This window comes from Anabrus simplex, chromosome 3, assembly GCF_040414725.1.
Source record: "Anabrus simplex isolate iqAnaSimp1 chromosome 3, ASM4041472v1, whole genome shotgun sequence".
Lineage (NCBI taxonomy): Eukaryota > Metazoa > Arthropoda > Insecta > Orthoptera > Tettigoniidae > Anabrus > Anabrus simplex.
Window position 1 is genome coordinate 10,012,687 of NC_090267.1, and position 26,455 is coordinate 10,039,141.

General features: G+C 39.2%; 1 protein-coding gene across 8 annotated transcripts in view; it reads left to right on the plus strand.

Moving 5' to 3' along the window:
• LOC136866606 (oocyte zinc finger protein XlCOF6-like) overlaps positions 1-26,455 on the plus strand; it is a 214,414-nt gene that overhangs the window by 91,162 nt on the left and 96,797 nt on the right. For 7 of the 8 annotated variants that reach the window (XR_011017900.1, XM_068226552.1, XM_068226551.1 and 4 more), the window contains one exon: positions 23,062-23,156. The gene's annotated coding sequence lies outside the window, so the exon portion shown is untranslated. Of the gene's footprint in view, positions 1-4,376; positions 4,418-23,061; positions 23,157-26,455 lie in introns of those variants that run through there. The other variant, XM_068226556.1, reaches the window with a different exon arrangement.

A 26,455-nucleotide genomic window follows, 5' to 3' on the forward strand; every position in this document is an offset into this window, starting at 1 on the left:
ACGAAAGGGTGATTGGTAAATGTGGGGAAGATGTGGAAGCTAATGGGAATGGGAAGCGTTTGCTGGACTTTTGTGCTAGTAAGGGTTTAGCAGTTATGAATACATTCTTCAAGCACAAGGCTATTCACCGCTGCACATGGAAGGCTCGGGGTACCAGATCCATAATGGACTATATCTTAACCGCCTTCGAATTCAGGAAATCTGTTCGGGATGTACAGTATGAGATTTCTGGGTATTTTCCGATAATACAGACCACTATCTGATCTGTAGTGAGCTAAGTATCTCTAGGCCTAGGGTAGAGAAAGTGAAAAGTATCTGCAAACGAATAAGGGTAGAAAATCTCCAGGACGAGGAAATTAGACAGAAGTACATGGATATGATTAGTGAGAAGTTTTGAACAGTAGACAGTAAGCAGGTTCAGGATAAAGAAAGAGAACGGGTGGCATACAGGGATGCTGTATTAGAAAGAGCAAGGGAATGCCTAGGAACAACTGTGTGTAAAGATGGGAAAAGGCGAACATCTTGGTGGAATGATCAAGTGAGAGCAGCTTGTAAACATAGAAAGAAGGCTTATCAGAAATGGCTCCAAGCAAGAGCCGGGGCAGACAGGGTTTTGTACGTAGATGAACGAAACAGAGCGAAACAAATAGTTGTTGAATCCAAAAACAAGTCTTGGGAAGATTTTGGTAATAACCTGGAAAGGCTAGCTCAAGCAGCTGGGAAACCTTTCTGGACAGTAATAAAAAATCTTAGGAAGGAAGGGTGAGTAATTCAGGTGAACTCATAATAGATGCCAGGGAATCACTGGACAGGTGGTGGGAATATTTTGAACTTCTCAACGTGAAAGGAAATCTTCCTGGTGGTGTTGCGAACAGCCAGGCTCGTGGGGAGGAGGAAAATGATGGTAAAATTATGCTTGAGGAAGTGGAAAGGATGGTAAATAAACTCCATTTTCATAAAGCAGCAGGAATAGATGAATTTATTCCTGAAATGGTGAAGTCTAGTGGGAAGGCAGGGATGAAATGGCTTCACAGAGTAGTAAAATTAGCATGGAGTGTTGGTAAGGTACCTTCAGGTTGGACAAAATCAGTAATTGCACCTATCTATAAGTAAGGGAACAGAAAGGATTGCAACAACTAGCGAGGTATCTCATTGATTAGTATACCAGGCCAAGTATTCACTGGGATCTTGGAAGGGAGGGTGCGATCAGTAGTTGAGAGGAATTCGGATGAAAACCAGTGTGGATTCAGACCACAGAGGGTTGTCAGGATCAGATGTTCAGTATGCGCCAGGTAATTGAAAAATGCTACGAGAGGAATAGGAAGTTGTGTTTATATTTCGTAGATCTAGAGAAAGCATATGACAGGGTACCGAGGGAAATGATTGTCGCCATACTGGGGGACTATGGAATTAAAGGTAGATTATTAAAATCAATCGAAGGCATTTATGTTGACAATTGGGCTTCAGTGAGAATTGATGGTAGAATGAGTTCTTGGTTCAGGGTACTTACAGGAGTTAGACAAGGTTGTAATCTTTCACCTTTGCTGTTCGTAGTCAACATGGATCATCTGCTGAAAGGTATAAAATGGCAGGGAGGGATTCAGGTAGGTGGAAATGTAATAAGCTGTCTGGCCTATGCTGATGACTTGGTCTTCATGGCAGATTGTGCCGAAAGCCTGCAGTCTAATATCTTGGAACTTGAAAATCGCTGCAATGTGTATAATATGAAAATTAGCCTTTCAAAGACTAAATTAATGTTAGTAGGTAAGAAACTGAACAGAATTGAATGTCAGATTGGTGATACAAATCTAGAACAGGTCAATAATTTCAAGTATTTAGGTTGTGTGTTCTCCCAGGATGGTAATATAATAAGTGAGATAGAATCAAACTTTAGTAAAGGTAATGCAGTGAGCTCGCAGTTGCGTTCAGCAGTATTCTGTAAGGAGGAAATCAGCTCCCAGACGAAACTATCTTTACATCGGTCTGTTTTCAGAACAACTTTGCTTTACGGGAGCGAAAGCTGGGTGGACTCAGGATATCTTATTCATAAGTTAGAAGTAACAGACATGAAAGTGGCGAGAATGATTGCTGGTACAAACGGGTTTGAACAATGGCAGGAGGCTGATCGGTATGAGGAGATAATTGCTAATTTAGGAATGAACTCGATGGATGAAGCTGTACGCATAAACCGGCTTCGGTGGTGGGGTCACATAAGGCGAATGGAGGAGGATAGGTTACCTAGGAGTATAATGGACTCGGTTATGGAGGGTATGAGAAGTAGAGAGAAACCAAGGCGAGGATGGTTAGACTCAGTTTCTAACGATTTAAAGATAAGAGGTATGGAAGTAAATGAGGCCACAGCACTAGTTGAAAATGGAGGATGGTGGCGACACTTAGTAAATTCACAGAGGTTTGCAGAGTGAACGCTGAAAGGCATAACAGTCTATAATGATAATGTATGTATGTATGTATGTATGTATGTATGTATATATGTATGTATGTACTTATGTATGTGTGTACGTATGTATATATGTATGAATAATCCTTTAGGCGGTGTCGTATTTGCCATGACAGCAACACAACACATTTTTATCGAAGATAATTTGAACTTTAACTTTTAAACATTGACAAGTAAGAATCACTACTGCTGTGACGGTAAGTATGAAGTGTTGCTACCTGAGCAATGAGACCGATGACCAAGATGTTACGCCCCTTTAGACAACAAGCATCATCATCATCGAGTGAATAAAGTGAATAATGAAAGTGAAGTGTGAGATACGTGAGGCACTACGGGAGAGTAGAGAGTCAAGTCAATTCTTGTACAAAAAAATAGAAGCGGAGGGATTGTTAAAAAACTTCATCTTAAAAATCTGCATCGCAAGAGTGAAGACGTAACCGGTAAACGAGCTATATATTGAAAGAAGATACAAGAATTTAGAGGAGATTCTTAGAAAGAAGGGATAGTCGTTGTAAAACAAATAATATAATTCACCGGCCGACGAACCAGAGTTAATGGAAATATAAAAAAGTAAGCAAGATACGGTGATATGCGCCTAGAAGTATCCTGAGAGCAATCGCGTCGCATTCTGTAAGGAGGGAGCAATTGAAACCCAAGAGAAATACTTTCATACGGCAGGAAGACTACCTTGGTCTAATTCAAGAAAGAAGAAGAATAACTTTTCAAGATTTTCCCAGAAAGAGCCGATATAGATATATACGGAGAACTTAATCCCGACGAGATCAAAGTTATATCTAAGAGTGCAAGAAAAAGGAATAACACCTGAAGGATTATTATTGTCAGATGGATCATATCAAAGCAATGTTCTGCTCCGAAATGTATATTTTTGTTGCCAGCAGAAGTAATACGATGTGTGCCTGCTAAATATGCACGATGGACCAAACTGGGGAGCGGTACATCCTAACCAGATGACCAACCCATGATGAGGAAGGCAACGGTCAACCAGATGACCAACCCATGATGAGGAAGGCAACGGTCAACCAGATGACCAACCCACAATGAGGAAAGCAACGGCCAACCATATGACCACCCATGATGAGGAAGGCAACGGCCAACCAGATGACCAACCCACGATGAGGAAGGCAACGGCTAACCAGATGATTAACCCATGATGAGGAAGGCAACGGCCAACCAGATGACTAACCCACATCCTGACCGCAGAGCTAACGACATCCGAGTGGTGGCGGAACAAGTGGACCAAATGTAACGACAAGCGAGCTAAGTGTTTACATTTTTAATTACGTAGTTTTTGATTTGCGTATACATTTAATTTTGGCATGTACTGATAAGTTGGTCATAAAAACCATTTAATTAAGAGTGCAAGTGAATAATGGAAGTGAAGTGTGAGATATTTAAGTCTATAGTAATACGATCAAGCAGTGTAGAATAAGATTCTAGTACATTACATACACGTCACCGCATTTTTGATCAGAATAACTAATGAGTTACGGGAATTTGAAGGAGGTGTCTTTTACAAATGCCGATAGCAATGATTTGACACATTGTGGAATGTTGATAAATCTCGTATTGCTTATACTAAATGTTTACGTCATGTTTGGTCCGCGCGTCTGAGATGAATGTGTAGAATTATGTACTCTTTTCTCCGCGACATAAGAGTACTGAACTCAATTTGCGGTTATGATATATAACGTTATTGAGATGTGTTTACAAGAAAGGCAATTGTGACATATTTGGCATGGTAATATAAGATTAATCGCGACATGTTGTAGTGGAGGTTATGATAATGAAGTTGTTAATTGAATGTTGAAATCATGTTACAGTATTGGTAACTCGGCGAAATAAGTCAATGTATAATGAAATGCGGATGTTTATTTATGTGTTACAGAGAGGGGAAGGATTGCCTGCATCTAAGGAAATGCCATGTCACATTTATAAGAGGTAAGTATTTGTGTGAAATGATACATGTACGTCAAACTGAGCACACCGCGGGAATGACTTAAACTAAGGTATGAGCGATATACATTGAAGTATAATTGAGATTTTGATGGGATTATATGACAATAGTAGATGCTGTATTTCAAGTACGAGAATATTGTGTTGTATTTTATAACGGTGCTCATGGCCAAATGCATATATGATATTTATAAATGAGGTAATATATTTCCGAGCATAAATGCGTAGTATTTACATTCTGACTGCCCAAATGAATTGAGTAACTTGCGAAGATGAGAGATGTTATGGAATATGACAAAGGGAGAGCACATAGAGCCTGAAATAGATGTGTATGTGAATCAAAAATTATGTGGAAAGCTAGATAGATAACTCATTAATTCTGACACTGAGTTTATTTGAATTTACATTCTTTAAGAGAATAATGCATAGGGAAATGATAGGCTAGGAGCCAGATTTAACAGGCATTAGGCAAATATGCCTTAGCCCGTAAGTCGTTACCGAAGCGCATCATAGAAGATAGCCAAATTAAATTAGTTCAGATTTATGTTCAAATTTATGTTCAAACTTATGTTCAGATTTATGAGCAGATTTATATTTATGTTCATATTCAAACTCAGATCTATTTGTTTATTTTACGTTTTATTCTGCTAAACTATACATTTTATTCAGATCTAATTAGCCTGATTTTTATGATAATCAGCAATCTATATATATTATAACGATATTTGCATCAACTTAATGACTTGTTTTCAATGAAGACTGTGGATGTCCAGTGATCAATTGTAAATAGTAATATCCATTTTTTACTTCATTTCGGAATTGGTGTAAATAGCTTAACATTGCATTTATTTTTCTTTTCACCAGCCACTGGTTACTCGGAGTTATTATCTGTACATGGTAACAAAGCAAATACTACCCTAAATCACATTACTTTTTCCTAGGGCAATGTTTTATTCAAATAAATATTATTATTATGTTTTCTAGAATTTTAGTGTGATGCATTCTTTCCCTTTTACGTAGTTGATAAGCAAGTTGGTAAGCCAAGAAAGTAATTGACTGAGTTGATGCCTGATTTGAATTTATCAAGGACTTACATCGTCGGTACATTACTCAGGTGAATTAATTATTTGGTATTACGTCCTCAGTGAACCATCATTCTCTTCGAATTCACGTTAAGCGACCTAATGTAAAATCTTCAGATTTTACTTGAGAAATGGTTACCCTGGGAAGAAATTGAGCCGCTGGGAAATTATCTCCTTACCCTTTTCGTACATGGTGGCACAGATAGAGTTTGCGCTCCAACTTGGGGCGAGAAGAGGAAGACACCGTGGGAACGTAATGCAATAGCAAACTGTAGATATGAGCAATTGATTTTGCAGTTTAAGTTGAAACTTCTCTGATTAAGGGAAGTTTTAATGAAGAAGTCTTTTGTGGAAAAGGATTCCCAGGAATGTAGTAATGACAGGACGCATGATGGGAATTAGAAAAGGAAGATGAAATATGCATGAAAATATAATTTTATCCGAAGAAATGGATGATGTTGAGGAATAATTGTTATTTATCAGATGATTTCTTTCTTCTTAGAATATTAATGTAAGTTAGGTTGATTTTTAAGTTTATTTTAACTGACACTGAGTTGATTTTGAGTATTGTGAAAGTTGATGAATATTTAAATTGATATTAGATGCCGCATAGCGGGAATTTAATTCCTTTTCTTGGAACTAGTTCCGAAATGAAATCAAGATAATAAATCTGAACACATGGTCTAGTTGTTCATGGTCTGTCTGGTGGGATGGTGCTAATCTCCATGTAGGTCCATCTATATTATAATTTATTGCAAAGAAGAAACTTGTAACTAGTGTATAAGGTTGAAGCATTGGACTGTTTTAAATTTAGTAGATTAAGGAATTGTTGATTGTGCGATATTATATGCTGATATCTTGTGAATTTAGAGAATTGCTAGGAAAAATAGAGAATCTGTTAGGAATCTAGAGAGATTACACCGAATAGAATTGTATTTGACGAAAATATGACAACACAAGGAAGAGTACAGGCTAGAAGGGAGCAAGAAGAAGAAATGAAGAAAATATAAGAAAAACAAGGAGGTGTTCCGCTGTGTATCATCGAATTTGTAAAAAGGCAGGAAGAGGAGAAGAGGCAAGAGGCAAGAAGAGGAAAGAAAGAAGGAGAAACAAGAAAAGGAAGAGAACGATAAGAGGCAGGAAGAAGAAAGAAAGAAGGAGAAACAATAACGTGAAGATGAGAGGAAGAGGCGGGAAGAAGAAAGAAAGAAGGAGAAACAAGAACAGGAAGAGAAGGAGAAGAGGCAGGAAGAAGAAAGAAATAAGTAGAAACAAGAACGTGAAGATGAGAAGATGAGGCAGGAAGAGAAGGAGAAGAAAGAGAAAGAAGCGAAGGATAGAAGACGAGCAGAAAAGGAACCAAAACAAGAAGAATGGCAACAGAAGCAAGCAGAGGAAAGAAGAAAGCAAGAGGAGAAAGAGCAGGAACGGGAAGCAACATTCCAGAGATGCATGGAAGAAATATGAGAGGAGTTAAAAGGGAAACAGGAAGAAGTGAGAGAAGAAATTTCCGGAGTCAGGAATGAAATTCAGAATATGCGGGATGAGTTGACCGAAACCATGGAGAATAAAAATAAAGAGATGCGAGAGGAAATAAATAGGATGAGAGGAGAAGTGACAGAAAGTCGAAGTATCATTACGACGCAGATGGATGAAGAATTTGTTAAGTTGACTGCTAATTTGGAGGAAATGAGAGGGAGTAATGAGAAAAAATGGGAAGAAATAAACAAGATAAATGACAAGGTAACAGAGAGCCAGGAAATCATCAGAAAATTAAGGGATGAAGAGATAAACGAACTAACAAGTGGCATGGAAGGACTACACATAAGACAACAAGACTTAGAGGAGAAATTTACTCAAGCTACAGGCCAAGTAGCTGACAAAATAAATGAATTAAAGGAGAAAATTGAAAGCAATAAGGTTGATTCAGAACGGAAGATGGAGAAGACCGAAGAGGAGATGAAGCAGATTAGAAAGGAAATGCAGGAGATGAAGGCGGAGAGTCAGTCTGCGAAATCTGTGATTTCAAACTCGAGCGAAACGCAAAGAGCAATTGAAGTACAAATAATTGAAAGAGAAAATACACCTTCAAGAATAATCGACCCGAGTAGGCGAGATATTGAGATAATAAATGGAAGCAATCAGAGTGATGGTGCCCCGATAATCAATATCATTAAGAATTATGATGACCGCCCGAAACATTTTGACGGTTCAGCGAAGACTTCCCCGAAACTATTCCTCAGAGATATCGAAGAGTATTTTAGAGAGAGAAGAATTCAAGAAGAGAAAAAGCTGCGCATAATCGAAAAACATCTGGATGGGAATCCGAATATATGGTTTCACGCTTTCAAGTATAGCTTTCATAATTACGAAGAGTTCAAAGTTGCTTTTTTGAGAAAATTTTGGGACCCGGAAATTCAGCAGCAGTTGAGACTAGAGCTGTATTCTAGGAAATTCTCGTCTTCAGGGCAAACGCGGTACAGCGACTATTTTTCCTACAATTTCATCGATTTCAGGACCTAGATTCCGCGCCGAGTGAACTTGAGGCAATTAAAACTATCCAAAGGCAGTTTCCGTTTGAGGTACAGAGATTATTAGCAGCCTCAGACATACAAACTGCCATTGATATGGAAAAGCGATTGACACAGATTGATTTAACATCCACATGCCCAATAGAAAGGAATCCTAGGAATCTCAGGCAATTCGAGGCGATCAATACTATTAGCCCTGAAAATCACGAACCGTAGTGAAGACAAGGTTGATGAGGGTAGAACAGAAAACCGTGCTAAAGTACAAGACAAGGAACGGAGGAGATATTGTTGTCAATGTAACGGAATCCAACCTGGAAGATGTGGGCAAAGAGTTAATAGAAATAACCTACAGTACGGGAATAACACCCGTTACAAAATGAATAGGAGTCAACCGTACTACAGAAACAAAAGGTGGTACAACGACAGACGAGGACCGAGCGAATATAGCAAGAATGAGGAAAATAGAAGGTACATACAAGAGTTGAGAGACCAGAGACGAAACAGAATCCGTTGGGGGAAGCTATTAAAGACAAGGATATTAATGGTGACCTCGAAGGAGCGGAAAGTCTTGAGCTCCAAAGTTATAAACGGAGAAGGGAAAAAGAAAGATGGAAAGAGACCGATATGTAGAGAAGTACGAACAACTCCGAGTTGTCGGAGAGAAAAAAACGCCGATGGCAGATTAGTAGGTCAGGAGAGTGTAAATAGGGAAAGGAAAATATTGTCAAAATTCGCAGTTGGGTAGTAGCTCAAATCGATCATTGGGACATCCAGCCGGAAGATTTGATTCGAGATGATACACGCGACAACAAAGAACCAACATTCAAATTACCAGTGATAGTAGTGAGAGTGGCCGACGTCAGGATATATTGTTTAGTAGATTCCGGGGCCAGTATAAGTGTGATGTCGAACATGTTATTTCAAGAGTTGTGCAAGAAAATAGAAATACCGATAATACCCGTATCTGGGGTAAAAATCAGAGGTATCATGCCAGACAAGTCGGTTGAGTGCAAGATTCAAGCATACCTAAACATAAGGATCGGTAGACATGAAACCGAGCACCCGTTTATGGCGATGAAGAAAATAAAATATAACATTATATTCGGAATGGACTTCATGTTAAGTTCACAGATGACGATTGATATGGAAAGATGTGAGGTTCGATTCCCAATCATAGAGAATGATGGAAACAAAACAGTAGAAACGATCCAACTTAAGGATACGTTAGTAGGGAATGAATACTTAAAGATCGAATGAAAGGAAGTGGATTTATTGAGCAGAGAGAACCTAGTGCCAGAAGAAAAGGATTTTAGCCAAGAAATAAAGTCCGAAATGATCAAGAGAATCGAGGAGATCATAGCCATCGAAGAGGAAAATTGTGAGAAATCAGAGATCTGGGAGGCTATTGCTCAAGCTGCGGTGCCAGCAGAAGAAAAGCGAACTCTATACGGAATCATAAATAAATATATTGAAGTTTTTGATGACAAACCGGGGCAAATACCCAATTTCAAATATAAATTAATAGTCAGTGTTTGGACACCGTATAAGGGAAAGGTTTATGACGTACCGGAGAAGCACTTCGCTGAGGTAAAGAAGATCGTTGAGGAAATGTTAGCCGATGGATTAACCATTAAAACAACCACCCCATTTGTAAACCCGCTGGTAATTGAAAGGAAAAACAACGGGAAACTGAGAATATGTCTTGATGCTCGTAGGTTCAATGAAAAGCTAATACCTGAGTACAACCAGGCCCCTAGAATCAAGGACATTGTGAATAAATTTCGAGGCCAGAAGTACTTCACAAGTATGGATTGCACGGCATCGTTTCACCATATTGTCCTCGTAGAAAAATCACGATTATTAAGAGGATTCATGTTTAATAATCAGACTTATGCCTATTGTCGGTTGCCATTCGGACTCAAGAACAGTTCTGCCGTATTAATAAGGGCGTTAGACAGACGCCTCACAAGTGAGGTAAAAGATTTTGTTAATTGATATGTCGACGATCTTGTTTTTGGGAGTTCCACTTTTGAAGAACATTGTGTCAACCTAGAGAAATTATTAAGCAACCTGCAGAGAACTGACTTTAAAATAAATATGTCAAAGTCTAAATTTTGCCAAAGCCAGGTACTTTTTGTCGGTCATGTAATCGATGGCGAGGGGATGAGACTTAACCCCGTGAAAATAGAGGCTATATGCGAATTTCCGCGGCCGACAAGAATAAAGCATGTAAGGCAGTTTTTAGGAATGACAGGACTTTTCTCAGATCATTGCGAGGGATATACGGAGACGGCTGCACCATTACACAACCTATTATAGGTCATTAACAAATGGAAATGGAGCGATGAGACTGAACAGGCTTTCATCAATATGAAAGAACTTATGAAACAGAGTATAAAACTGGGATACCCAGATTATGAAAGGAAGTTTCTAATTCAAGCAGATGCATCGAGCATTGGTATAGGGGCATGCTTATGTCAAGAAGATGATGAGAACCAGAAACGAACTTATCTGGCATTTACCAGCAAAAAATTAAAGAAACATGAGCAGCACTATACCACTACTGAACTCGAACTTCTTGCAATCATCCACGCATTACAACAGTGGAGGCGAATCATTTATGGGTATCCAGTAACAATAAGAAAAGACCATAAAGCGTTGACCTTTGGATTGAAAGCGGTAATGGTCAGCGAAAGAATAACCTGCTGGATTTTATTCACGCAACAGTTCGATTTAAAAATTGAACATTGCACCGGAAAGCAGAACATCTTAGCCGATGCGTTGAGCCGAAACCCTCCAGAACGAAAAGAACACGTTTTAGAAATTGAGTTGGATACTCAAGATGAAGAATTACTCAGAAAACTCGAAAATCTTGGAGAATTCCAGGAATCTGACAGGAAATTAAAGCTTATAATTGAGAAGTTGACAGATAAGGAACCCGGACTAGAGTTGAAAAATAATTATGAAATTATGGATGGAATATTGCTGAAAAAGTGGACAAAATTAACCACAGGAAAAGAATCATAATACCACAGGAATTACAGAGAGAGCTAATCTGGCACACCCACAAGATGACAGGTCATGCAGGCATAGACAAGGTTATTAGTACATTAATGGAAAAATTCACTTGGATAGGATTGCGAAAGTCTGTCAGAAATATAGTCAAGACATGCGACATATGCCCTCGAGTCAAGCACAATAATTACGTCTGCGGCATAAACCGATTCCAATCATTCCATCGAAAGCACAAGAAATATATGCAGTAGATATATTCGGAAAATTGCCAATCGTAAGGAAAGGAAAGAGATATATACTGGTAGTTATTGACATATTTTCACAATATATCTCATTGCAAGCTATTCAAAGAGCGAATACTAAGCAAGTTATACGGGGCCTAGTTAATAAAGCATTTCCTGAGATAAGAAAACCTATAGTCCGTTTTGGTTGAAAGCGTCCTGCGCGAGAAATGGTTGCGCATGCAGTGGTGGGAGCTATTGTCCCCCCACTCCTACAGCAGGTCCAGTCGCCAGGCTAGCGCTGAAGTGAAAACGTCTCTCAAGCGGCGCGTGTTGTTACGTGCGGGCTAAGTTGAAATTACTGAAGTGACGAGCATGGCTTCTAGGTCCTCTTCTAAATCTGGGAGACCACTGAGAGGCTAGGCACGTGAAAGTGTTTATACCATGAGTGAACATATGAAACATATCATCCAGATCTCAATCACACTGAGTCGGTTTGGGGAGATATCAAAGGAGAGGTCCGTGATAAGAATATATCTCACCGGGCGAGTTGGCCGTGCGCGTAGAGGCGCGTGGCTGTGGGCTTGCATCCGGGAGATAGTAGGTTCGAATCCCACTATCGGCAGCCCTGAAGATGGTTTTCCGTGGTTTCCCATTTTAACACCAGGCAAATGCTGGGGCTGTACGTTAATTAAGGCCACGGCCGGTTCCTTCCAACTCCTAGGCCTTTCCTATCCCATCGTCGCCATAAGACCTATCTGTGTCGGTGCGACGTAAAGCCCCTAGCAAAAAAAGAATATATCTCAATTAATAGTAATACAGCATAATTCGTTTTTTAGCATAAAAATGTGTGCCATAGCATCTCTAATACCTTCACTGTTCATAAATGAGGCGCTCCTATTCCCAATATAAATAAAAATGCTTATTCTGTACGAAATATTTCTCTGTCTTATAGATCACTCGTGACTTGACAGCAGACACACTCGACAAAAAGGAAGCTCTTTGCGGATATTGCTTGCACAGTATTCACAAGACAAACAGAAAAAAAATGTTGCGACCACGTAAAAGGCACTGAGCGTGACAACACCATGCATAAGGAATTAGAATTAGACCAGTCCGACATCAACCTCGGTGAAGCTTCAGATGACACTGATTCAGACGAGAGTGAAGATTATTCTGAATAATTTGTAAATAAGATCCCTGAACTCCGAATATTAAACAAACGTGATCATAGAACACGTAAGAAGTCCGATAATATTTTTGCTCTGTTTTTTGAGACAGATTTATATTGTCTATTGTTCCGGAGCATTTCGTTGTTGTTTTTGTTGCTGCTGTTGCTGTAGGAGACCTGTTCTCTCAGTCATAACAATAGCAGGTTATTCAAGAGTATTATATATTATTATATTTCTTCTGATGGACAAGAAAAGTAGACATCGTTAATGTTATTATGAAAGTAGCTGAAGTATTTCTACTAATGCTTCTTCTGTGCATTTTCCCGACAAATTTGCATTAATTAATCTCTTTTATACGTATTTCACTAGAAATCACGTTAAGTAGATTATATCTCCAGGCTGTCAGTGGAATCAACTTCCTGCTATTCGTTAGGCGATTGATGAACTGATAGCGCGTACCGATGCGCCTTTCCTTGGTATACAGTACAGTACAGTTTCAAACGAACTTCCTTTATTCGCAGTATTACCAGTTGCAAGTTACTGTCTTATGTTCAATTGATTTTCTACCAAACGGTTCAAACCTTTCAATTTTATATAACAGATTTCATATTCGTAAGAATGTATAATAAGAATGTATAAATAAGAATAAATTAGAGGCTACAGAGTGCCAAAATATTGACCTCCACTTTTACTATACACTGAGATTTATTTCACGTTGTGTCGAAAGCATCATCCGATATGAATTCTTTTAGGCATGACCCTCTGATTTCTTGACGTCACCAACATTTACGACGAAAGTTACGAAGTATTTCCGTACTGGAATAGAACTGAAATTTTAGAATGTTGTGCTCAAAGGCCTGTGTAGTTAATGGACAAGGTTTTAAGGCAGACAATCGAAATATGAGACTCGATTTGTACAATGTACGGTACTATTTTATTTTCACTAGTTTATCATATTAAGTAATTCCTACACTTTTGAGTTAGTGTGATGTATGTACACCGATGAGCCATTGCATAATGACCACCCCGACCCGGGAACGTATCGCGCCTAAGCTTTCCACACTATTTCAGTCAGTTCCCAGGGCTACGTCCGCTGCCTGAACTCGACTGTGTCAGCTGGAGGAAAGGTTCAAGTTCTTCCCCCACCACCAGCGCGAACGCTCCCATAGTTCCTCGCACACGAGGCCAGGCCACACCTCCGGTCGTCCAGAAAGACGCTTACTACGAAGATGGACTATAAAAGAATACTCACTGATAGAGGAACGCAGTTTACATCTGTAATATTCCGTGAGCGAATGAAAACTGAGGGTATCAAGCATACATTATGTTCAGTGCGTCATCCGGCAGCGAACCCCGTAGAAAGATACATGAAAGAGATTGCCAAATTCGGGAAAATATACTGCAGCCAAAATCATTGGAAATGGGTAGACATGCTAGACATCATAGAAAATAGCTTAAATAATACCGTTAACAAATCAATCGGTCAAATTCCCAGCGTAGCCCATAAGAATATACACCCGCATAGAACTTGGGAAAGTATATTCACAATGCACTTGGAAAGGAAGCCAGATGTCCAAGAAATAACAGTAATGATCCAAGAAAGGCTAAAGAATCAGTCACAAAAGCGGCTAAGAAGGGTACGAAACAAGAAATTTCAAGTACCATTTAAACAAGGCGATCTCGTCTTAATTAAAACTGCTCAGTTATCCAATGCACCAGCTAAAATATGTGCAAAGTTCCTAAAGATGTACAATGGTCCATATAAAGTCGAGCGTGTGCTAGGAAACAATGCATATGAGATAGTAAGCTTGAACGGTAGATATCGAAACATACATAATGCCTGTAATATCAAGCCTTACTTCCAAGAAAATGAGACTGTGGGATCTGAACATGAAAAACAACAGGTCCAAGAATGAATAACAAACGTACCATCATGAATTTCGCTGAGAGAAATTATAAAAAGGTTTCATTTTGACTGGACATGAGAAAGAAATCCGCTGTTATATAAGCAGTTATGAGCAAAGAAAACAAATTGTATCAAAAACGACAGAATCGATATCAATCTACTGATATTTGGTAACAGAATAGCCAGTCTAGGAATGACAAAAATCTATACGAGATGCAAACTCACATTTACGATTCGAGTTAGAAAGGAGAAAATATATTGTGACCAATATATTTTGTCCGTAACGGGGGACAAAAAGTGCCCGTTTACATCTCGTAGACAGCTTTCAAAATGGCGCCGAATGAAGGTATGGCCCATCCGATCTATGAGATACAAAGAATATATATGTAGTGCGATATTATAGAAGGCCATGCATGTCTGGGAACGGACAAATATTGAAGGCACTACGGAACAGTAGAGAGCAAAGTGAATTGTTTTAAAAAAAATAGAAGCGAAGGGATTGTTAAAAAACTTCATCTTAAAAATCTGCATCGCAAGGGTGAAGATGTAACCGGTAAACGAGCTATATATTGAAAGAAGATACAAGAATGTAGATTAGATTCTTGAAGAAAAGGGATCGTCATTGTAAACCAAATAATATAATTCGCCTGCCGACGAACCAGAGTTAATTGAAATATAAAAAAATAAGCAGGATACGGTGATATACGCCTAGAAGGATCCCGAGAGCAATCGCGTCGCATTGTGTAAGGAGGGACCAATTGAAACCCAAGCGAAATACTATCATATGGCAAGAAGGCTACTTTGGTCTGATTCAAGAAAGAAGAAGAAAAATTTTTCGACATTTTCCCAGAAAGAGCCGATATATATATATATATATATAATCCCGACGAGATCAAAGTTATATCTCAGAGAGCAAGAAAAGGGAATAACAACTGAAGAATTATTATTGTCAGATGGATCATATCATGACAATTTTCTGCTCCGAAATGTATCTTCTTGTTGCCAGCAGAAGGAATATGATGTGTGCCTGCTAAACATGCACGATGGACCAAACTGGGGAGCGGTACATCCTAACCAGATAACCAACCCATGATCAGGAACGCAACGGCTAACCAGATGACCAACCCATGATGAGGAAGGCAACGGCTAACCAGATGACCAACCCATGATGAGGAAGGCAACGGCCAACCAGATGACCATCTCATGATGAGGAAGGCAACGGCTAACCAGATGACCAACCCATGATGAGGAAGGCAACGGCTAACCAGATGATCAACCCATGATGAGGAAGGCAACGGCCAACCAGATGACCAACCCACATCCTGACCGCAGAGCTAAGGACATCCGAGTGGAGGGGGAACAACTGGACCAAATGTAACGACAAGTGAGCTAGGTCTTTACATTTTTAATTACGTAGTTTTTGATTTGCGTATACATTTACTTTTGGCATGTGCTGATAACTTGGTCATAAAAACCATTTAATTAAGAGTGCATGTGAATAATGGAAGTGAAGTGTGAGATATTTAAGTCTATAGTAATACGATCAAGCAGTGTAGAATAAGATTCTAGTACATTACATACACGTCACCGCATTTTTGATCAGAATAACTAATGAGTTACGAGAATTTGAAGGAGGTGTCTTTTACAAATGCCGATAGCAATGATTTGACACATTGTGGAATGTTGATAAATATCGTATTGCTTATACTAAATGTTTACAACACGTTTGGTCCGCGCGTCTGAGATGAATGTGTAGATTCACGTACTCTCTTCTCCGCGAAATAGGAGTATTGAACTCAATTTGGGGTTATGATATATAACGTTATTGAGATGTGTTTACAAGAAATGCAATTGTGACATATTTGGCATGGTAATATAAGATTAATCGCGACATGTTGTAGTGGAGGTTATGATAATGAAGTTGTTAATTGAATGTTGAAATCATGTTACAGTATTGGTAACTCGGCGAAATAAGTCAATGTATAATGAAATGCGGATGTTTATTTATGTGTTACGGAGAGGACAAGGATTGCCTGCATCTAAGGAAATGCCATGTCACATTTATAAAAGGTAAGGATTTGTGTGAAATGATACATGTACGTGAATCTGAGCACACCGCGGGAATGACTTCAACTAAGGTATGAGTGATATACATTGAAGTATAATTGAGATTTTGATGGGATTATGTGACAATAGTAGATGCTGTATTTCAAGTACGAGAATATTATGATGTATTTTATAACGGTGTTCATGGCCAAATGCAAATATGATATTTATAAATGCGGTAATATATTTCCGAGCATAAATGCGTAGTATTTAAATTCTGACTGCCCAAATGAATTGAGTAACTTGCGAAGATGAGAAATGTTATGGAATATGACAAAGGGAGAGCACATACAGCCTGAGATAGATGTGTATGTGAATCAAAAATTATGTGGAAATCTAGATAGATAACTCATTTATTCTGACAGAGAGTTTATTTGAATTTACTTTCTTTAAGAGATTAATGCATAGGGAAATGATAGGCTAGGAGCCAGATTTAACAGGCATTAGGGAAATATGCCTTAGCCCGTAAGTCGTTACCGAAGCGCATCATAGAAGATAGACCAAATTAAATGAGTTCAGATTTATGTTCAAATTTATGTTCAAACTTATGTTCAGATTTATGAGCAGATTTATATTTATGTTCATATTCAAACTCAGATCTATTTGTTTATTTTACGTTTTCTTCTGCTAAACTATACATTTTATTCAGATCTAATTAGCCTGATTTTTATGATAATGAGCAATCTAAATATTATAACTATATTTGCATCAACTTAATGACTTGTTTTCACTGAAGACTGTGGATGTCCAGTCATCAATTGTAAATAGTAATATCCATTTTTGACTTCATTTCGGAACTGGTGTAAATAGCTTAACATTGCATTTATTTTTCTTTTCACCAGCCACTGGTGACTCTGAGTTATTATCTGTACATGGTAACAAAGCAAATACTACCCAAAATCACATTACTTTTTCCTAGGGCAATGTTTTATTCAAATAAATATTATTATGTTTCCTAGAATTTTAGTGTGATGCATTCTTTCCCTTTTACGTAGTTGATAAGCAAGTTGGTAAGCCAAGAAAGTAATTGACTGAGTTGATGCCTGATTTGAATTTATCAAGGACTTACATCGTTGGTACATTAGTCAGGTGAATTAATTATTTGGTATTACGTCCTCAGTGAACCGTCATTCTCTTGGAACTCACGTTAAGCGACCTAACGTAAAATCTTCAGATTTTACTTGAGAAATGGATACCCTGGGAAGAAATTGAGCCGCAGGGAAATTATCTGCTTACCCTTTTCCTACATGGGGGCAAGCTCCACTACAACATGTCGCGACTAATCTTATATTACCATGCCAAATATGTCACAATTGCCTTTCTTGTAAACACATCTCAATAACGTTATATATCATAACCCCAAACTGAGTTCAATTCTCTTATGTCGCGGAGCAAAGAGTACGTGATTCTACACATTCATCTCAGACGCGCGGAGCAAACATGACGTAAACATTTAGTATAACCAATACGAGATTTATCGACATTCCACAATGTGTCAAATCATTGCTATCGGCATTTGTAAAAGACACCTCCTTCAAATTCTCGTAACTCATTAGTTATTCTGATCAAAAATGCGGTGACGTGTATGTAATGTACTAGAATCTTATTCTACACTGCTTGATCGTATTACTATGGACTTAAATATCTCACACTTCACTTCCATTATTCACCTGCACTCTTAATTAAATGGTTTCTATGACCAACTTATCAGCACATGCCAAAAGTAAATGTATACGCAAATCAAAAACTACGTAATTAAAAATGTAAAGACTTAGCTCGCTTGTCGTTACATTTGGTCCAGTTGTTCCTCCTCCACTCGGATGTCGTTAGCTCTGCGGACAGGATGTCGGTTGGTCTTCTGGTTGGCCTTTGCCTTCCTCATCATGGGTTGGTCATCTGGTTGGCCGTTGCTTTCCTCATTGTGGGTTGTCATCTGGTTAGCCGTTGCCTTCCTCATCATGGGTTGGTCATCTGGTTAGGATGTACCACTCCGAAGTTTGGTCCATCGTGCATGTTTAGCAGGTACACATCGTATTACTTCTGCTGGCAACAAAAATATACATTTCGGAGCAGAAAATTATCATGACATGATCCATCTGACAGTAATAATTCTTCAGTTGTTATTCCTTTTTCTTGCTCTCTGAGATATAACTTTGATCTCGTCGGGATTAAGTTCTCCGTATATGTATATATATCTTTATCGGCTCTTTCTGAGAAAATCTCGAAAGTTTATTCTTCTTCTTTCTTGAATTAGATCAAGGTAGTCTTCTTGCCGTATGAAAGTAGGTCTCTTGGGTTTCAATTTGTCCCTCCTTACAGAATGCGACGCGATTGCTCTCGGGATCCTTCTAGGCGTATATCACCGTATCTTGCTTACTTTTTATTTTAATTAACTCTGGTTCGTCGGCCGGTGAATTATATTATTTGTTTTACAACGACGATGGCTTTCCTTCAAGAATCTTCTCTAAATTCTTGTATCTTCTTTCAATATATAGCTCGCTTACCGGTTGCGTCTTCACTCTTGCGATGCATTTTTTTAAGATGAAGTTTTTTAAGAATCCCTTCGCTTCTATTTTTTTGTAAAACAATTCACTTGACTCTCTACTGTCCTGTAGTGCCTTCAATATTTATCCCTTCCCGGACATGCACTGCCTTTTATAATATCCCACTACACATATATTCCTTGTATCTCATAGATCGCATGGGCCATACCTTCATTCGGCGCCATTTTGAAAACTGTCTACGAGATGTAAACGGGCAGATTTTTTACAATTTATTTACTCAAAATACTTTTCTCTCACTGAATACATTACATACATACATTATCATTATAGACTGTTATGCCTTTCAGCGTTCAGTCTGCAAGCCTCTGAGACTTTACGAAACGTCGCCACAATCCTCTATTTGCAACTAGTGTTGTGGCCTCATTTAGTTCTATACCTCTCATCTATAAATCGTTAGAAACCGAGTCTAACCATCATCGTCTTGGTCTCCCTCTACTTCTCTTACTCTCCATAACAGAGTCCATTATTCTCCTAGGTAACCTATCCCCTCCATTCGCCTTATGTGACCCCACCACCGAAGCCGGTTTATGCGCACAGCTTCATCCATCGAGTTCATTCCTAAATTAGCCTTTATCTCCTCATTCCGAGTACCATCCTGCCATTGTTCCCACCTGTTTGTACCAGCTATCATTCTCGCTACTTTCATGTCTGTTACTTCTAACTTATGAATAAGATATCCTGAGTCCACCCAGCTTTTGCTCCCGTAAAGCAAAGTTGGTCTGAAAACAGACCGATGTAAAGATAGTTTCGTCTGAAAGCTGACTTCCTTCTTACAGAATACTGCTGATCGCAACTGCGAGCTCACTGCATTACCTTTACTAAAGTTTGATTCTATCTCACTTACTATATTACCATCCTGGGAGAACACACAACCTAAATACTTGAAATTATTGACCTGTTCTAGATTTGTATCACCAATCTGACATTCAATTCTGTTCAGTTTCTTACCTACTAACATTAATTTAGTCTTTGAAAGGCTTATTTTCATACTATACACATTGCAGCGATTTTCAAGTTCCAAGATATTAGACTGTAGGCTTTCGACACAGTCTGCCATTAAGACCAAGTCGTCAGCATAGGCCAAACTGCTTCCTACGTTTCCACCTAACTGAATCCCTCCCTGCCATTTTATACCTTTCAGCAGATGGTCCATGGAAACTACGAACAGCAAAGGTGAAATATTACAGCCTTGTCTGACTCCTGTAAGTACCCTGAACCAAGAACTCATTCTACCATCAATTCTCACTGAAGCCCAATTGTCAACATAAATGCCTTTGATTGATTGTAGTAATCCATCTTTAATTCCATAGTCCCCCAGTATGGCGAACATCTTTTCCCTCGGTACCCTGTCATATGCTTTCACTAGATCTACGAAACATAAACACAACTGCCTATTCCTCTCGTAGCATTTTTCAATTATCTGGCGCATACTGAAAATCTGATCCTGACAGCCTCTCTGTGGTCTGAAACCACACTGGTTTTCATCCAACTTCCTTTCAACGACTGATCGCACCCTCCATTCCAAGATGCCAGTGAATACTTTGCCTGGTATACTAATCAATGAGATACCTCGATAGTTGCTGCAATCCTTCCTGTTCCCTTGCTTATAGATAGGTGCAATTACTGCTTTTGTCCAATCTGAAGGTACCTTACCAACACTCCACGCTAATTTTACTACTCTATGAAGCCATTTCATCCCTGCCTTCCCTCTGTACTTCTTCATTTCAGGTCTAATTTCATCTATTCCTGCTGCCTTTATGAAAATGGAGTTTATTTACTATCATTTCCACTTCCTCAAGCATAATTTTACCAAAATCCGTTTCCTCTTTCCCATGAGCTTGGCTGTTTGCAACACCAGCATGATGATTTCCTTTTACATTGAGAAGATGTTCAAAATATTCCCTCCACCTTACCAGTGATGCCCTGGGATCTATTATGAGTTCACCTGAATTACTCAAAACACTGTTCATTTCCTCTTTCCCTCCCTTCCTAAGATTCTTTATTACTGTCCAGAAAGGTTTCCCTGCTGCTTGACCTGGCCTTTCCAGGTTATTACCAAATCTTCCCATGACTTCTTTTTGGATTCATCAACTATTTGTTTCGCTCTGTTTCTTTCGTCTACGTACCAATCCCTGTCTACCTTGGCCCTTGTTTGGAACCATTTCTGATAAGCCTTCTTTTTACGTTTGCAGGCTGCTCTCACTTCATCATTCCACCAAGATGTTCGCCTTTTCCCATCTTTACACACAGTTGTTCCTAGGCATTCCCTTGCTGTTTCTATTACAGCATTCCTGTATGCCACCCATTCATTTTCTATATCCTGAACATGCTTACAGTCTACTGTTCGAAACTTCTCACTAATCATATCCATGTTCTTCTGTCTAAATTCCTCGTTCTGGAGACTTTCTGCCCTTTTTCGTTTGCAGACTGATTTCACTTTCTCTACCCTAGGCCTAGTGATACTTAGTTCACTACAGATCAGATAGTGGTCTGTATCATCAAAAAATCCGCAAAAACTCGTACTTTCCTAACAGATTTCCTGAATTCAAAGTTTGTTATGATATAGTCTATTATGGATCAGGTACCCCTAGCTTCCCATGTGTAGCGGTGAATAGCCTTATGCTTGAAGAATGTATTCGTAACAGCTAAACCCATACTATCACAGAAGTCCAGCAAACGCTTCCCATTCCCATTAGCTTCCATATCTTCCCCACATTTACCAATCACCCTTTCGTATCCTTCAGTCCTGTTTCCAACTCTCGCATTGAAATCGCCCATTAGCACTATTCTATCCTTGCTGTCGACCCTGACCACGATGTCACTCAATGCTTCATAAAACTTGTCAACTTCATCCTCATCTGCACCCTCACATGGTGAATACACGGACACAATTCTTGTCCTAATTCCTCCTACTGACAAGTCTACCCACATCATTCGCTCATTTACGTGCCTAACAGAAACTATGTTGCGTGCAATGGTTTTCCTGATAAAGAGCGCTACCCCAGACTCTGCCCTTCCCTTTCTAACACCCATCAAGTACACTTTATAATCTCCTATCTCTTCCTCATTATTTCCCCTTACGCGAATATCACTTAATCCTAGCACATCCAGATGCATCCTCTTTGCTGACTCAGCCAGTTCTACCTTCTTTCTTCCATAATCTCCATTAATATTGATAGCTCCCTATCGAATTCCATTTCGTTCGCCAAGTTGTTTCCAAGGAGTCCCTCGTCTGTCAAATGGGAGTGGGACTCCATTACTCGCATAGGTCCGAGGCTTGCATAAAGTGTTCTGAGCTCGGTAAATACATGAAGCTGGATGCTGCCCTTCTTGCACATAGTCCAATTGAGGATCTCTCCTCTAACGGGTTATGGACCACCGGTGAATTGTATAGTCCTAGCCGCCTGAGCACAAAGAGGGCCACGACTCAGAATATGTCCGAGATTCCCACTCCCATTCCATAGCAACTGGTATCCCGACTCTCAGGACCACTTACTAAGCCACTCAGCCGTTGCCCATGGTTCACGAACTAGGACGTGACTACTGTAACACACAAACTGAATATTTATTTAAATTCTTTTTCTTCTCCTTTTTTCGCTATTTGTTTTACGTCGCACCGACACAGATAGTTCTTATGACGCCGGTGGAATAGGAAAGGGCTAGCAGTGGGAAGGAACCGGCCGTGGCCTCAATTAAGGTACCTGATGTGAAAACGGGAAACCACGGAATACCATCTCCAGGGCTGCCGGCATTGGGGTTCGAACCAACTATCTCCCGGATGCAAGCTCACACCTCACAGCTTCACGCCGCGCGGCCAACTTGTTCCACCCTACTGCATTTCAAGTAAAAAATATTGTCTAAATTTAGCACGGCCATCTTGCCCGGTATTTAATATTCTAGTGAAGGGTATGAATGAAATGTAATATGAAACTATATGTATTGAAATTTTAAATTTAAACATGTTTGATTCAAAATATTTATGTTATGCATACAACGAATATGGAAAAAGTAAGACTTGTATGTTTTTTCCAGCCTCTTCCTGAGAGCAGCGGTTGAAGAATTTTAAAACTCTAATTGAACAATGACTCTTAATCTCAATATTAATATCAGAAGACAAGAGTATTGTGGTAAGTTCTGCTACGTATCTAAATACCATGATAATAAATTAAGGATTAATCATTTTAACAATATTAGTCAATGTAACATATTATTTTATTCCCTAAATTAAGATACATCGCCAATCAGAGTCAATATCAGAACGCCAGCTAGACTAAGTCACCTCCCCGCATTTTCATTTCACGACATCATTCTGGCAAATATCAACGAAAGTAACCTTTAGGATTAACAGTATTAACCTATGTAACGTTCTCCATAACTCTAAATTACGATCAAAGTCAATATATTTTCCATAAAGAAGTATGCATTTCTACGGCAAATAGGTCGCCCGGCAGTGCCAAGTGTCGAGCTGTGTAACTACATGATTACAGCGCGTGGACCAGATTGTCAAGGCCGGTAAGTAGCTAGCTAGTGCGACGCATCAAGTCGGCCGTGGTTAAACTAGATCGAGACGGCTTGTCACAACTACAGGCTAGACGTCACCACCGTCGCTGTTCGCACTCCGCTCAGTGCTGTCCGGTGTTGGTGTATTAAAGTATTATGTATTTGGTCCACAGTTCGTATTTGAGAATGACTCGTGTGCGGCGTTTGGTTATTAGTGTTCTCGAGTGTGTGTAGTGAGTGGATAGTACGCCATGGCGGCCTCCAGTGGGGGTCATATGCCAGTTACAGCCGATCAATTAATCGTGGAGAAAGAAGTTGAGGTACCAATGGATGAGGAATCCATAAATAGTGAATTTTCCAATTCAGTGCAGTTACCACATCCCAACTCAGCTACAAGTGATCGACAAGGCAAACTCCTTTAAACAAGAATCGTTCATCTGAGCAACAGCAGGAGCAACGAAACGAGACACAACCATCGAATGCTATACCTGAGTATTATAACAAATATCATTATGGCCCTTTTATATTATTCGTAGAATCGACCGCGGACAAGAACATAGGTGAGTTACATCCTATGGGGCTTGGGTGACGGTTTTATGAGCAAGATATTAATGTTAAATCGATTCAAAAAAGGCAGAAATAGGATTCAAGTTACTTTCCATTCAGCTATTCAAGCTAATGCGTTCTCACTCAATCCAATATTGAAATCGGTAAAAATCAAGGCATACATCCCTTCGTCAAACGTTCCCCGTGTAGGTATAATACGAGGTGTAGATAAGAACCTTTCAAATGGTGACATTCTCCACAATTTGGAAACTCCATTACCTATTAAGGCAGTCCAACGTCTTAATCGAAAGGTTGTACAGAATGACCAAATAGAGTTTCTACCCACAGGATCTGTAAAGATCATTTTTCGTGCACAACCTCTCCCACCCAAAGTGGCGTTATAGAAAGTGTTTTTGGATGTCGAACCATTTATCTTTTCGCCTATTCGGTGTAGAAAATGTCAGAAATATCGACACACAGAGAAACAATGTCAGGCGAAAAATCACAGATGTGGTAAATGCTCTCAATTGCATTCCACCAACGAGTGTACGGAACAATATACCCAGTGTGCTTATTGTAAACGAGATCATTTAACAGGATCTTATGGCTGTCCAGAACAACGATACCAAGTTAAACTGAAAAAATAATGAGCACTGAACACATCTCCTTTACTAAGGCAAAAGCCATAGTAGCTCTTCCCGTTTATTATCCAGATCAATACCCTACACAGTTTCCTCCATTATCACAGGAAAATAGATCTCCTCCTTCAGAAAATTCGCGTAAACGGAAGTTCACGCAGGTAGTAATGCAGTCTCAGCCTCCTACACCTGAGCCAGGATATGATAGAAAAGGTTATTAATCTATCATTCGTAATGAGCACATCCCTGCAGAAAGGATTTCTTCCAATCCAAGTACGCCAGCAGCAAATGGGACAGTGCAACCTAACACCTCCTCCTCCCCCCAAAAACAAGTTCAGAGAGATATGTCGGCCCCACGGGACCCATTATTCGCCCAAACGAAGGAACATCTTCAAAAAGAAATTCAGAGCATCTTGTGGAATGAGCCTCAACTCAGTCCTGTTATTTATAAATTGCGGGATCATATAGAACTGTTTATGATCAACATCCTTCAATGGAATGTTAGAAGTGCAATTCCTAAACGGCACGAATAACAATTGCTAATAAATGAATCCCAGGCTAATTTCATAATATTACAAGAAACTTGGTTTACTTCGCATTCTCGTTTTCAGATACCGGGTTATCAAATACTAAGACATGGTGGTGATGGTGTAGCTATATGTATTCAGAATTCACTAAGATATTCTCCTCTAGCAATGAATAATCTAATACCTCAAACTTATGTTATAGGACTCATTTATAATAATCTTTATTTAAAAATTTATTTTGTCCCCCACACATATATATTACGAAAGGTCAATGGTCGCATTTTTTCTCGCAATTTGACCAAGTCCAATATGTTTTCGTTTCTGGCGACTTCAATTGTCACCATACTGACTGGGGAGGCTCAACGGATACGTCAAAAGGATCTAACTTGCTATTAATGTCCAATCAACATAATTTTACAATTATTAATGACGGGTCTCCCACTCGTCTCTCTCCCCCAGGTTCACCTCCCAGTGCAGCTGATTTAACGCTTTGTCGTACTCACATGGTCCCATCCACCACATGGCATACCTTAGCTGATACCCATACTAGTGATCATTTTCCCATTCTTGTCACTTATGGCCTTAGTAAATCTGTTAACTCAACGCAAAAAAACGGATCATGTTAGTAATATACGATCCTACAAAAATTTTAATACTCAGATATATCGCGAATACGTCACACATTATTACGGCGTGAAGGTGGTAATACGATAACATTTCCTACCCTCCTCACCTTTTTGACTCAATACCTAAATACTTATCGCCCATGTAAACCGATCAAGACAACTAATCCTCTACCATCTCAATCAATAAAATGGTGGGATAAGGAATGCCATGAACTAATTTATCGGCGTAAAATATTATTCCAACATTATCGCCAATCTATGATTTAAGATAATTATTTGCAATTAAAAACACACTGCTAAAACCAAACTTATTTTAACACTAAAAAGCACAATGCTTGGAGAACGTCACATAATCCTCCCTCTCAATTATGGAATTCGATATGTATAACACGAACTTTTCAGCATCAGTCCCAGATGTTCTTCAATCAATCATCCCTGATTATATGCTATCCCCTTTTATTTCACCGGTAGCACCAGGACATCGTCATTTCTCCATATTAATGCAACCTATAACCTTCCATGAACTTCAAACGGTGATATAAACGACAAATAGTTCCTCGCCTGGACCGGATGCTATAACATATAATAT